The sequence below is a fragment of the Podarcis tiliguerta genome (assembly GCF_965153285.1).
Source record: "Podarcis tiliguerta genome assembly, chromosome: 17".
NCBI lineage: Eukaryota > Metazoa > Chordata > Lepidosauria > Squamata > Lacertidae > Podarcis > Podarcis tiliguerta.
In genome coordinates, this window is record NC_139550.1 from 1,636,846 (window position 1) to 1,650,762 (window position 13,917).

Below are 13,917 nucleotides of genomic sequence, written 5' to 3' on the forward strand. Positions count from 1 at the left end.
CAATTAAATAAATGGCAGCACCACTGGTGTGCTCCACCTCAGATCTGGTTGTTACTAACTTAGGTGCTGGTCACAACCAACTTTTCTCCATATCCTCTCACCACGAACAACCTACCCAGGTTTTCAGATCTTTATGAGAGGTCCTTCTCTCTATCCTGCCAATGGCCAAAGATCATACATCTGAGACTGGAAAATGACTTTTTTCCAGTAACTGCACATTAACCCTTCTCTACTAACTTCTGTTGGCAAACCAAGACCTTGCATTCGAGGTCTCATCGGGACATATGCTTCCAATATGACTAGCCCAACAGGACAGCCTGGGTAGCAAAGGAGAGAGTTGGGATAGGAGGATATCTCTACCAATGAGATAGACAGTCTAGCATTGCATAAAAATAGGAGGGATAGAGTCAACCTTTGGTGCCTTCTCCAAGTTCTACCTCCGCTCAAATCACTTAGGGGGTGGAGGGGGGCTTCCTCCCCTGCAATCACTTCATCTATGAAGAAGGGGAAATGGGTGAGCATGAGACTCTTAATTTCAGGGTTGTGGATTCGAGTCCCACATTGGGCAAAGGATTCCCGCATTGCAGGGGGTTGGCCTAGCTGACCCTTGTGGTCCCTTCCAACTCTAGTTCAAGAAGGACACTGAGAAACTGGAACATGTCCAGAGGAGGGCAACCAAAATGGTCAAAGGCCTGGAAACGATGCCTTATGAGGAACGGCTAAGGGAGCTGGGCATGTTTAGCCTGCAGAAGAGGAGGTTAAGGGGTGATATGATAGCCATGTTCAAATATATAAAAGGATGTCACATAGAGGAGGGAGAAAGGTTGTTTTCTGCTGTTCCAGAGAAGCGGACACGGAGCAATGGATCCAAACTACAAGAAAGAAGATTCCACCTAAACATTAGGAAGAACTTCCTGACAGTAAGAGCTGTTCGACAGTGGAATTTGCTGCCCAGGAGTGTGGTGGAGTCTCCTTCTTTGGAGGTCTTTAAGCAGAGGCTTGACAACCATATGTCAGGAGTGCTCTGATGGTGTTTCCTGCCTGGCAGGGGGTTGGACTCGATGGCCCTTGTGGTCTCTTCCAACTCTATGATTCTATGATTCCTTCCATAATTGCTTGGGAATTTCCACCCTACTTCATTCATGGGAGGGATTGGGTTTTTTGTTTTGTTTTATTTAAGCCAAAATTTATTCTCAAATGCCAGTGATTTAATTGGCACCCAGAGTAGAGACTACTGTAGCGTGCACTACATTGGGCCATTTTGAAAATAGCCTGAAAACTTCAACTAGTACAGCATGCAACAGCTCCAAGGGTCAGTGGGACATTATGAACTCCAGTGGTCAACAACACAAGAAGAAGGCTGTGTCAAATAGTTACACACACCTCCCTTGACATCCAGATATGCAGCACAAAGATCTGAAACTTGCGGCCATTTAGCCAGTTGTTCTATATTATAATTCCGTAGTGGAGGTTCAGTGTCTTCGTACAAAGACTGGAAGAATGAGACCCACAGGCTAGGGGGAATTTGTGAGGTTAAGGGGGAAATAGCTTTATGGGTGCCAGAAGCTACCAGTTTCCAGAACAGTGTCTGATCTTTTGCCGCACTAATTAATTCTAGCCAACATTTTCTGGTATAGGCATTCTTTTGGTGGAGTATTAGGTCTTTATACTCTTTTTTTAGGGCACGGACGGCAAGATAGGCTTGGTGTCTGACAGAATTTTCAATCTGTAGGGAGGAGGCCTTCATAGCTGCATACTATGAGGCAGGCATCCCTAACCTTCGGCCCTCCAGATGTTTTGGACTACAATTCCCATCATCCCTGACCACTGGTCCTGTTAGCTAGGGATCATGGGAGTTGTAGGCCAAAACATCTGGAGGGCCGCAGATTGGGGATGCCTGCTATGAGGCCTTTCTGGAATCAAAAGCCTTCACTCCCTAGAGACAGTCATGCAGCATACACAGACATTGGGTAGGGACCACAAACCATTGAAGTGAGATTATTCTGTGCAGCCTCAGTTGTTGAACAGGAGCACATCATCATGCCCAAATGAGGCTTATATTGTACAAATTTCATTGGCTACCAATTGTTTCTCGGTCCAATTTAAAATGCCAGTATCAACATTTAAGCCACAAATCGCTTGGCATCAGGTTATTTGAAGGACTGGCTGCACTCATAAAAATCTGAATATTAGCTTCGTGGGCCCCCTATCAAGATCAATTAGACAGGCTGGCACAAGAAACGGGGCCTTTTCAGCATGGGCCCAAACCTCTGCAATCCCTTCCCCAAGGGCTACAAACCTATCTTTCAACAGCAAACTTGTGTGTTCTGATCCACCATGTTTTTGGACTGTTGCCAATTTAGTTTGCTAATGTTCTGTGCTGGATTTTATTTTTAGCTGATGTTACTTGGTTTTCAAAAATAACCGTTGGATTGGTTTTGCAAAATGGTTGTTTAATGACGAATACAAATACAATTTAAAACAGTAACTGTTACGTTATTGTAAACCACCTTTGTGAAGGCTCACCCTAAAAAGAAGGGTATAAATGGGAGAAATAAAGAAATAAGCATGACAGCATGGCCAAATTTCCAGTAGCAGCTCAAAAGCTGGGAAGCGTTTGTGTAGTAAGAAAATGTTCTTTTGGGGGGGGGAGTGTTAGTTATAATTATTTTATTGCCAAGATAACTGCTCTTCACATATTTAACCTTTGATATATGCAGCTTATTCTACCAGCTGTAAACAATACTGTCATGAATCTTTATTAAACAATAAATGCTATCTCTTCTCATTTCTGTCTTTGCAAAGGACGCCCTGCTATGTCTTGCCTAATTCCGCCTAGTGTCAAAAGCAAGATTTAAATGCAAACCATTCAGCCTCTGTTCAGATGATTCTCCAAAATATGGTTTCGAACATCATAAAGGAGTCAAGAGCTCATATGCTCCGTCTTCCAATCCCATAGGCAGCTTCACTTCAGTTTGCAATTGAGCACTGACATACTCTGCAGTGATGCCAAGATCAGCAAACAGTGATTAGCATTTTGCCCTCCAAAGCAGTATCTGAAGCTTTGGCTGGAAATAGATGGATGGCTCTGTTTAGAATGGCCATGGCTATTTTGTAGATTCCAGTGTCACAAACTATAAAGGTAAAGGGACCCCTGACCACTAGGTCCAGTCATGACCGACTCTGGGGTTGCGGCGCTCATCTCGCTTTATTGGCCGAAGGAGCCGGCGTACAACCTCCGGGTCATGACTAAGCCACTTCTGGCGAACCAGAGCAGCGCACGGAAATGCTGTTTACCTTCCCGCTGGAGTGGTACCTATATATCTACTTGCACATGACGTGCTTTCAAACTGCTAGGTTGGCAGGAGCAGGGACCGAGCACCGGGGGTCACCCTGTCGCGGGGATTCGAACCGCCGACCTTATAATCAGCAAGTCCTAGGCTCTGTGGTTTAACCCACAGCGCCACCCGCGTCCCATCACAAACTATGGTTGGTGCTAAATTCTAAACCAGGCTTCCTCAACCTCGGCCCTCCAGATATTTTGAGACTGCAATTCCCATCATCCCTGACCACTGGTCCTGCTAGCTAGGGATCATGGGAGTTGTAGGCCAAAAACATATGGAGGGCCAAGGTTGATGAAGCTTGTTCTAAACCGATATGCATGTAGGAGGGATTCTAACAGATTGCTTATGATCTTCCAAAACCATTATTTTGTAGGATCATCTGAACAGAAGCTTAGCCATAACTCATTACTACTTTCGTGGAAATGTCACCCAATTAAAGGAAGTAGATTAATCTATTAAAACTCATATAATTTAATCCATCAGTTCGGGATTCAACATTCTGACTGCTGATTACAAGGCATGTTGTGCTAAGCAAGGGTGAAAATAATGGTTGGGAATATGAAACCCGGTGCAACAGTTGCACTAGCAGAAGCTTCTTGTGCAACAGGAGGTGTCAGGGCTACAGCGATGTGCTGCGCTACCAGCCACAAGAACCATGCTGGCTTCCTGTACTTTTCTCTTGCTCAAGCCATCCCGCTAGCGCAGCTTGTACAGTGCTGTGGGAGTTAGTGCTACAGTGAATTCCCCCCAATCATTCCGAAGCATGTGTTCTTCGTTTCTGAAGTTGTACGTCGAACTAAGCAGCATATGTAGAATGTGTCAGAGAGAGAAAAATCATATTGGCACAGGCATTATCTCACAGATGGGAAAACCTCGCTCAGTACATGGCTAGAAGCTGTCAGGGTCACGCTCCAATAGGGGGTAGGAGTAGACTCCACAATGGACAGGCCCATGCACCAGAGGCGTACCTAGGCTCCCTCACAACCTTATTCATTCCCATGACCATGGCATACATTAGGCCAGGGGTTGGCAAGGTTTACCTCTCCAGAGCCGGTCCACTCCAGCGGAGCCCCCTCCATGGGCTGGATCCTGAGTGCATATGAGCACACACGCCTGAGATTTCCGGCGTCTGCACAGATGCGATTTCCAGCACCACGGAAGCGAGTCCCCGCACTGCGCTGCGCTGGCAGGGACTTGCCGAGTGGGTGGCTCAGTTCAGGGGTAGCTCGTGGGCCAGTTAAATGACCCCCGTGGGCCGCTTGCGGTCCATGGGCCTTAGGTTGCCAACCCCTCCCCACTCATCAGCCGAGTGGCGCAGATCAGTTATCGGGCGACAGGGCTGTGCCACACTGCAAAGGGGATGAAAAGAAGTCACCCACCTTCATCAGCTGAATTTCCTTTCCAGTAATCATCTGACACAAGGTGGGTGGGCAGGTATCTTCAACTCCATTCTGGCATGTTGGATGAGGAGGTTTAAGACTCCTCATCCAGCATACCAAAGTGAAGGTGTAAATCAGGCCTTACCCACTCCACTGTGGATTGTACAAACCAGCCAAGGAGCAGGGAGGACATATTTTCACCCTATCCTGGTTTGTGGCAGACCTGGGGGGTCTTTGCTTGACAGGTTGAATTGGCTGGATTCGGCTCACGGACTAGAATTTCCCCAAGGGATATTCCTCTTACGCATTATTTTTTTGAATTGTTTTCACAAATATTTGTATTGAAAATAGCATTAAAAAACAACAACTGCTGTGCTTTTAATTGGGGGAGGGATCATTTTTTTGGTCAATTAAAGGATTTTCTTTTAATCTGTCAGGTGTAGTTCTAATATCTAATATCTATGTGCTTGTAATGCCAATACCTCTGCACATTGTATGCTCACTAATCCACTATTAATTTTAAGATCCTGATCCACCTATCAGTTAAAACACAAGTTTAAGAGCATCTTGTCCTGTTGATGTTAACGGTTTGGAATTAAGTCAATTCATTGGGTCTTTATAATTGCTTTCAAACACATCAGGATTAACATTTGTCAGCTTTCCTGGCTGAGTCCATTTCAACTGCAGACAAATACATGGATATGATACAGATTAAGACCCTCATCTGTATTCAAATGCTTAATTGCGCTCACAGTGTAATTTAGCCCCACAAATAATAACTCAAGTAGACAAGAAAACTGTTTTAAGTATCTTGTTTTTCAGTATAGAAATTAATTAGTCTTTTGGAGGTATATATAAATGATTTATACAAAAAACAAAGATACTACAGTGAAGAATCTTTCCTTAGTTCTACTACCCTTTAGATCTTTGTGTTGCTCACAAAAAAAGTTTTAGCTAGCTACCTTTAAAAAGCAATTTTGTCAACCATCCTAGACAGTCTAGTGCCCTCTCTTACATAAGAGAAATTTAACATTTTTATTTCCTGAAGTGAAGCATTTACCCTGTTACTCAATTACTTCAGCACATTTATTATGCACACCTTAAAGCATAATTTCAAATTGTCTTAATACTTTCTTCATAAAGCCTATTAAGCTGGATGAAGACTACTCTGAGTCGCTCACTAAGTGATATTAAAAAAAACTGCACTCCACCTCTAAGTACCCTGCAAATTCCAAAATCCTAGCTCTTGCCATTGTCTTGAGTCCATAGCAGAACTGCCTGCTTGCCAAGTCACATTCCTCGCTCACACGTGCAAAATACATTTGCTTTTAAAAGAAAATCAATATTTCCCATTCATTCCTTAAACCATCAGCCAACATACATGGGGATGGCCATTAGACACATGCTCAGAGGAACATCACAGAAGAGCCTGAATCAGAGCCTGAGAAAGACTCTCCAATGGCAACCTCTTTCATCAGGTATTCAAAGGCTAAGATGACAGATGGAATTCCTTGGGAATTCCATTTGCTTACGTGGAAAAGTCCTGTTCTAGTGTCAAATTGGCCTCCTCTTTGGTTCAATATCTCATGGAGTAACAACTTATTCCCTGCTTCTACATTTTAGATGGGTATGCGGGTGGCGCTGTGGGTTAAACCACAGAGCCTAGGGCTTGCCGATCAGAAGGTTGGCAGTTCGAATCCCCGCGACGGGGTGAGCTCCCGTTGCTCAATCCCTGCTCCTGCCAACCTAGCAGTTCAAAGGCATGTCAAAGTGGAAGTAGATAAATAGGTACTGCTCCGGTGGGAAGGTAAACAGCGTTTCCGTGCGCTGCTCTGGTTCGCCAGAAGCAGCTTAGTCCTGCTGGCCACATGACCCGGAAGCTGTACGCCGGCTCCCTCGGCCAGTAAAGCGAGATGAGAGCCGCAACCCCAGAGTCGGCCACGACTGGACCTAACGGTCAGGGGTCCCTTTACCTTTACATTTTAGATGAGACATTGGAATTCTCTTGCCTTGCCCTTACTGGAATAAAGTCACTGTGACAATTTGTGGCATAGTGGCCTCTTAAAACCATCTGACCACATGTGATGAGATTTTTATTACCAGGCAGCAAGAATTTAGTTTCAGAAACATGGCAGTAGTTACTTAAACTGAGTAACTAGAAGCTACAGGTGACCACATAGGTAAGGCTCCAGGTCACAAGTTATTTACTGAAACCATGCTTCAGCAGATACAAGATTCTAAGATGGAGTGTGTACTGGAATGGCCTTGGTCTTTGACACTAACTTGAGCACGACTTATGTCATTCAGGCAGTTGTGCTTTCCGGACCCAGGAATCTTGAGGTCAGTCACTAAGCTGGAACATGAAGCGCAGTGGGCAGAAGACACTGTTCTGTTGACCAGTCATGGGTAGAAGGGCATGTCAAGAAGGACACTGACAAACTGGAACATGTCCAGAGGAGGGCAACCAAAATGGTCAAAGGCCTAGAAACGATGCCTTATGAGGAACGGCTAAGGGAGCTGGGCATGTTTAGCCTGGAGAAGAGGAGGTTAAGGGGGGATATGATAGCCATGTTCAAATATATAAAAGGATGTCACATAGAGGAGGGAGAAAGGTTGTTTTCTGCTGCTCCAGAGAAGCGGACACGGAGCAATGGATCCAAACTACAAGAAAGAAGATTCCACCTAAACATTAGGAAGAACTTCCTGACAGTAAGAGCTGTTCGACAGTGGAATTTGCTGCCAAGGAGTGTGGTGGAGTCTCCTTCTTTGGAGGTCTTTAAGCAGAGGCTTGACAACCATATGTCAGGAGTGCTCTGATGGTGTTTCCTGCTTGGCAGGGGGTTGGACTCGATGGCCCTTGTGGTCTCTTCCAACTCTATGATTCTATGATTCTATGATTCTAGGCCTTCAGCATGTATATAGCAGGCCCAGCCATCCCAAAGGCCTTATACCACCTGTCAGTCACCCTTGCTCACTCTGTGCTTGAAGAAGCATCTGAGGGAAGTCTGAACGCCAAGAGTCCAGGTAACTCACTACCCATCCCAAAGTCCTCAACGCCACCTTAAAATATTCATAATTTTCTGTGGTTAGAAAGGCAACACAAAAGGCCTTGAGCATTCCAAATTTTAGGTACCAGCATAAAATCTCTCCAAGGCTGGTTGACCAAGTGCTTGGGATTTTCCAAGTCATGTAATTTTGAATGTGTATGAATAAATATTTTATTATACAGACACTCTTCTTACCAGCTCTGATAGGTTACAACTGGCTTTTATAAAGCCCAAATGATCGAAATGTTAATGAAATACATGAGATTTATCAAAACTAAAATTTGGCATGGAATATCTGCATGTTAATGACATACTGGCTAAATATCATACAAATTAAGAAATGGCCAATATATCACCATTTGATTTATTAAAACAAGTCTCTTATTCGACAAATATCTGCTGTTTACTCATATGTTAGGGTTTTTGCACCTCTATCTGAAAAACTGGTGGGGTTTTTTAGCATCTTTAAAAGTCCCCCCCCCCAAAAAAATAAGTAAACCACAGGAGTCACCCTCTTACTCTTTATGAACAACTGTGGTGTCTTTATGAAGTTATTAGCTTTCAGATTTCCCCTTTAATGAAGCAGTGCCTGATTGCACTTTCCTGGGTTCCTGAGAAGGAAGCTGCTAGCTAGCAAATAGAAAGCAAAGATTTACCACACAATCCTAGTATGTCTTCTCAAAACTAAGTCCCACTGAGATCTGTGGCACTTCCCTGGAAAGCATGCATAGGACTGCAACCTTAGCAGCTAGGTTAAGACACATAGTGGGCTTCCAACTTCAATAGACATTTCATTTCATTTCATTTATTATTATTATTATTATTATTATTATTATTATTATTATTATTATTATTATTATGCCACCCACCTGACTGGGTTCCCCCAGCCACTTTGGGTGGCTTCCAACAAATTAAAACACAATACGACATCAAACATTAAAAACTTCAGGTCAATTTCAGGTCAAAGGTGAGAGGTGCCCATAGCAATCAATGAACAATCCAATACTTTACCATATCTGATCAGGCACCGGCATGTCCAGCCACCAGACAAAAGAGCAGCAAATAAGTACAGCGCTTCATTCCCTTTCTAACTCAGGTCTCATTTCAAGCGGAAAACATAATTTTAAATAAGTTTTAGAAGGTTTGAAAGTACAGTGTTTCTGCATGAAAGGGCCACAGCAACAGGGACACTGCATTTTGACAGATTGCATCAGTGATGGAGAACTTCTTAGCCAAGCAGGCCACAAGTTCCTGAGCGTCAGACAGTGCCACTCCAGTGGGCCCAACCCTCTATGTTCAGATGCAACTTTGCCTCTGGTCTACTGAGCTGTGAAACAAGCAGTCAATAGCACAGGAGAAACAGGTTGAGGTGCAGATCTAAACCCGCTCCTGCCTAAAAGTGCCCAAAAAACTGCTGCTGCTGCTGCTGCCATAATGCAGTGCCATTTATGGTACCTGTGCTATAAAGATGGCCACCCATGAAATACACACTGGGCCTATTATATAACACTTATTTTTCCCCTCACAGATATTACCTACTATTAAGTGATTGCAGAAACTGCAACAAGGATACATGATATCACTAAAGGACTGTTTCCAACATTATCACGTTGAGAAAGGAAGTTAAACCAGAAGTCTGAGGAGTTCAAAGGAGCACAAGGAAATATTCTGAAAACAACATACAGACATCTTTTCTCCAGTCCTACTGAAAACAATTGCAGCAACCAATGGCTTCAGCAAGAGCTACCCAACAGCAGCAACAACAGACTTGCCTCTATAAAATGTCTGGTTCCCATACAATATGCTATGTGAAATTAATTGTGTCCACACGTATTCTGTAATTATGTGACAACTCTCTCCCCCAAAAATGAGACCCTCTGTCACTTCTACCTGCCTCAGTAAATTAGCAGATCTACAAAAATTCAAGAGCTTTGTAAGTAGAGCTATTGTATTTCCAAAGATAATCACTTATTCCCAGGTACAGGTAGATTTACAGAGCACAAAACCTTTGTCAGAAACTGCAATTACCCTGCAGAGATTCACCTGCTACAAAGTACTGAAGAACAAAGATAAAGAGATCAAAAATTGGTACACCTTCCCCTTTTCTGCTCTCTTAGCCCCCCAAACAACCTCCGTGGTAGTTCCCTTGAACAGAAATAGGGGTGTCGTGAGGGAATATAGGGGTGCAGCTCCAGGACCTTCCCCCCAACCAGAACAGGAGTTGTGGTAACATCTGCTAGAGTACCAGGGTAAATGATAGGCGCTCCTTACAGGAGGAAGTGCATCAGCTGATAATGAGGCTTTCATGCTTATTTGTGACAGATTAGCATAAGATAAGTCAGAAAATGAGGGAAACAATCAAGCAGAGGATGTAGACTTCTGCCCTTTTCTTTCAAGGGGTTCCTACTTCACACTAACCGTTGAAATGGTAGCATTTCTCTGCAAGACGCATCACATTTCTAAGTGGCAGCTTTTCAGCTGGCTGAAGATCTCTATCTGTGTTGTGCAAGTTAAACCTATACATTCGGAGGGAAGAACCACTGAGTTCTGTGGAATTTACGCCCAGGTAATTATGCCTAGGATTGTATTATTAGGTTAGGTGGTATAATTATTATTATTGTTGTTGTTAATTGCTTAATACAAAAATAGTCTCTAAGCAACTTGGAAAAATAATGAAAAATACAGAGTTAAAAACAGCAATCAATACATTCACAACTTCAAGAATCTCATCAGCAACAGCAAAACATCAGCAGCATATCAGCATTGATATCCCATTACAATGCACCAAATGCCTGAGGAAAGTGGATGATCTTAACTTGTTGCCAAAAAGTTGTTAAAACCGGTGCCAAGCAGGCCTCACTTGGGTATGCTGTGCCATCTACTCCTGCTATTTGATGTGCATGCATAATATGACGGATCAACACAACTACCAGCAATTGTTGACTCTCCTGGGGGGACGGCAACCGAGGAGGGGGAGTTGTCACAATGAGCTCATGCACTTCCAAATTTACCATGACACCACGGAACAGGAAATCAATTCCACTGTAATACCTGGCTTGCCGTTCAGAATCTAAAGAGAACCAGAGCCATAACTGTCAGTATTTACACCTAAGCACATCTCAACTTCAAGGGGGGGGTTGTTTGTGGTGGTTAGTGCAACCGGTTCCTCTTCACCAATATCCATTATGTGACTGAGGTCTGGGCTGCATTCTGCTAGTTGGCCCCACTACAGACACCAACTCCATAGGCTACACACACATAACAGGGACAGAAAGCCTGTACATTATAATTCTTTGTGGCTATACAGTGCAACACCTGATAGGCATCATCTTGATGACATCATGGCCTGTGGAACATGCAAGCACTATGAGATACAGCCTGCTAAGAAACAAAGGACGTGGATCAAATCTCATTTTTTCCAGGCACCCTGAATGTACTTCCAGGGTGAATTTCCTACTACTCAGTAGAGAAATGCCACTCTGTGACCCCGCAGAGTTAGAAACATCAGAATGTAACCTCGCAAAAAAAGCCAACTTCTGCTTCAGATCATCATTATCTCAGAAGGCTTTGTAGGCAAAACCCATTTGAGCGGTGCTAAATTGCCCACATTTTCAGATGAAATGTCACACATCTTTATAAACTGAAGTATCAGAGCTCTTTCAGTTTCTTAAAACACAATTAATTTTAATTAGCAGGAATTAGTAGGCCAGGGTTTTCTCTCTTTTTTTTAATTAAAAAACACCAAAAACCACACAATGGCACTCTGATGTTCATAAATGATCTGCATTTGTGCAGTCACCTCTTCCTCCTTTTAACAGGATGCAACACAATAGAGTCCCTTTGAGTATGCGAAGCTAAATAAAGGAATAGCGTTCATAACAAACAACAAAACAGCAGCAGCTGAAGCCACAGGAGAGGGATTGCATCACCTCAGTGATAGTAACACAGTGGGTACAGAAATGTGAGAACAGTTCGCTTGCCTTAAGAAAACACAACGGGTTTGAAACACAGTGCCCACAACTCTCTTTTATAATCAGTCTTTGGCACCGGAAAATGGCCTTTCTTGCTTGGCTTCTATCTGAAGAAGCAATCTGTGGTAAAGGGCAGAGAGACACATACATGCACACCTGATGGAGCACTTTGCGAAAGGCTTCTCTAACAAGAACCACAATATTTCCGCCCTTTACACACCCAAACATCTGTAAGTGTCACTCGGCCGGCCTCTGGCCATCCTTCCAAAGCAGCTAATTGCAGGAAAGGGCACGAAGTATGGAGGGCAAGGATGCCAGCCGGTCTCCCCGGCTCAGTATCAACGCCAGCACATCTCCTCTGTGGGACATGGATGCCCTGACGGTTACAGCCAGAGGCTTGGCTCGCCTTCCACCAATCCACATTTGCCCCCGGTTAACAAACCCCGCAGAGAGGAATTGTGTGAAGCACCCCAACCCGGAGACAGGGTCTTTGCAACTGGAGAGTGTGTGTGTGGGGGGGAGGAATCTAAACATCTGGGCCAAAGCATCCTTATGGCGGAGAGAGAGAAAAGAAGAAGCCGTTGCTATTGGCGACATTGAACTCCCGCCTGCTAATGAGAACAAAACGCCAGGTAGGGCCAAGACTTGGGGCGCTGCAAGGCAGGCTCCATTAGCAGCCTTTGAAGGAGCGGGGTGGGGGGGCAGGAGACGGGGGGGGGATGCCTCTTGAAAGCAGGGACCCTCGTGGCCCAAATGGCCCAGCAAACCAAGCCGAGGGAAGGCTGCATACCCAAGGCAAGATACCCATCCATCCATCCCTTCCTTGAGCAAAGGGGAGGAAGGACACCTCCCCTTTGCATCCACAGAGCGCTTTTTCCTTGTCCTCCCCTCTCCCCCCCCCCCATACTAACCGGAGAAAGGCGGGGGGGGGGAGGAAGCCTAATTTCCTCTCCATCCTCCTCCCCGCTTCAAAAGATGGAACCGCTCAACGTACCTGCTACCCAAAGATGGGGGGGTAGCGACAGCGAGATGCCATCCTCTTTCCGTGGCACGGCCGCCCTCCCCCCTCCCACCCGTAGCACACAACGGTGCCCCCCCCCGCCGCCGCCGCCGCGATCCTTAAACCCAGCAAGCAGGAGTCTCGGCGTTACCTGCCGCCAGCGAGGACCAGGCTGCTGCCGCCGCTGCTGCTTCTTCTTCTTCTGCCGCCGCTGCCGCCGCTGCTGCAGCGGAAGGGGGGCGCCCCTCGCTCAGCCCGCGCATCCCTCGCCCGCCGGCTCCCCCTCCGCGCCTCGCTCAGCGCCGCCGCCGCCGAGGATGCCGCCCAGACCCCCCAGCGCCCAGGGCCATGTCCCGGGGAGGCTCCTTTGGCACATGCCCCGCGCAGCCAGCCTCGCCTCCGGGAGGAGGAGGAGGAGGAGGAGGCGGAGGCTCCGGAAGGCTCCCTCCCGCCCAGGGAGGCAGAACACAACGCGCACCCGCCGGAGAGAGAGAGAGAAAGGCTTGCGCTCACCTTGGCGCCGCGTCCGGAGAAGCGAGTCCCGAGGAGAAGCCGCCGTGCGCCCCCAGCACCGGGAGAGAGGCCGCTGGCCGCCCGGCGGGCCGTGCTTGCTTCCTTCCTCCGCCGGGCTCCCCGCCGCCGCCGCCGCCGCCACCGCCAGCCTTGCGCCCGAGCGCGCGCGCGCCCCCCGCCGCTGCGGCTGCGCTCCGCTCACTGCTCGCAGGAGGAGCAGCAGCCGCCGCTGCAGCAGCGCCGACGCCGCCACCGACGCCCGGCCGGGGACCGGCAGCCTCCGCACCCCGACGCCGCCGCCATCCTCTCGGCCCAGGCACGGGCGGCGGCTGCTGCTGCTGCCGACTGGAAAGGGGGAGAGCTCCGAGGGGCCTCGCCGCGCCCCGAAAGGACCACCACCCTCCGAGAGGCAGCCGGGCGGGCGAGGGTCTCCCGGCGGAAGGGGGCGCCGCGGGCTCTCCGCGTCCCGAGGCGCAGCGCAAGTCTGGGCGGCGGGCGAGGAGGGAGCGCGGCTGGAAGCCCCCAGACCCGGCCGGGAGGAGGCGAGGCGCTGGCCAAGCCCGGATCTGGAGCGCCGGCTCGGAGCGCGGGCTCCACCTACAGCCCAAGGAGAGGAGGGGGCGGGGAGGCGCCCGAGGGGAGGAGGGGGCTTCGGCCGGCGGG

At 47.2% G+C, this 13,917-nt stretch overlaps 1 protein-coding gene across 15 annotated transcripts in view; it reads right to left on the bottom strand.

Annotated features, from left to right (window-relative positions):
• ADGRL3 (adhesion G protein-coupled receptor L3) overlaps window positions 1-13,377 on the bottom strand; it is a 524,012-nt gene extending 510,635 nt beyond the window's left edge. For all 15 annotated transcript variants that reach the window (XM_083419414.1, XM_083419412.1, XM_083419411.1 and 12 more), the window contains exon 1: window positions 13,255-13,377. The gene's annotated coding sequence lies outside the window, so the exon portion shown is untranslated. The remainder of the gene's footprint in view (window positions 1-13,254) is intronic.
• Window positions 13,378-13,917: the final 540 nt, after the last annotated feature.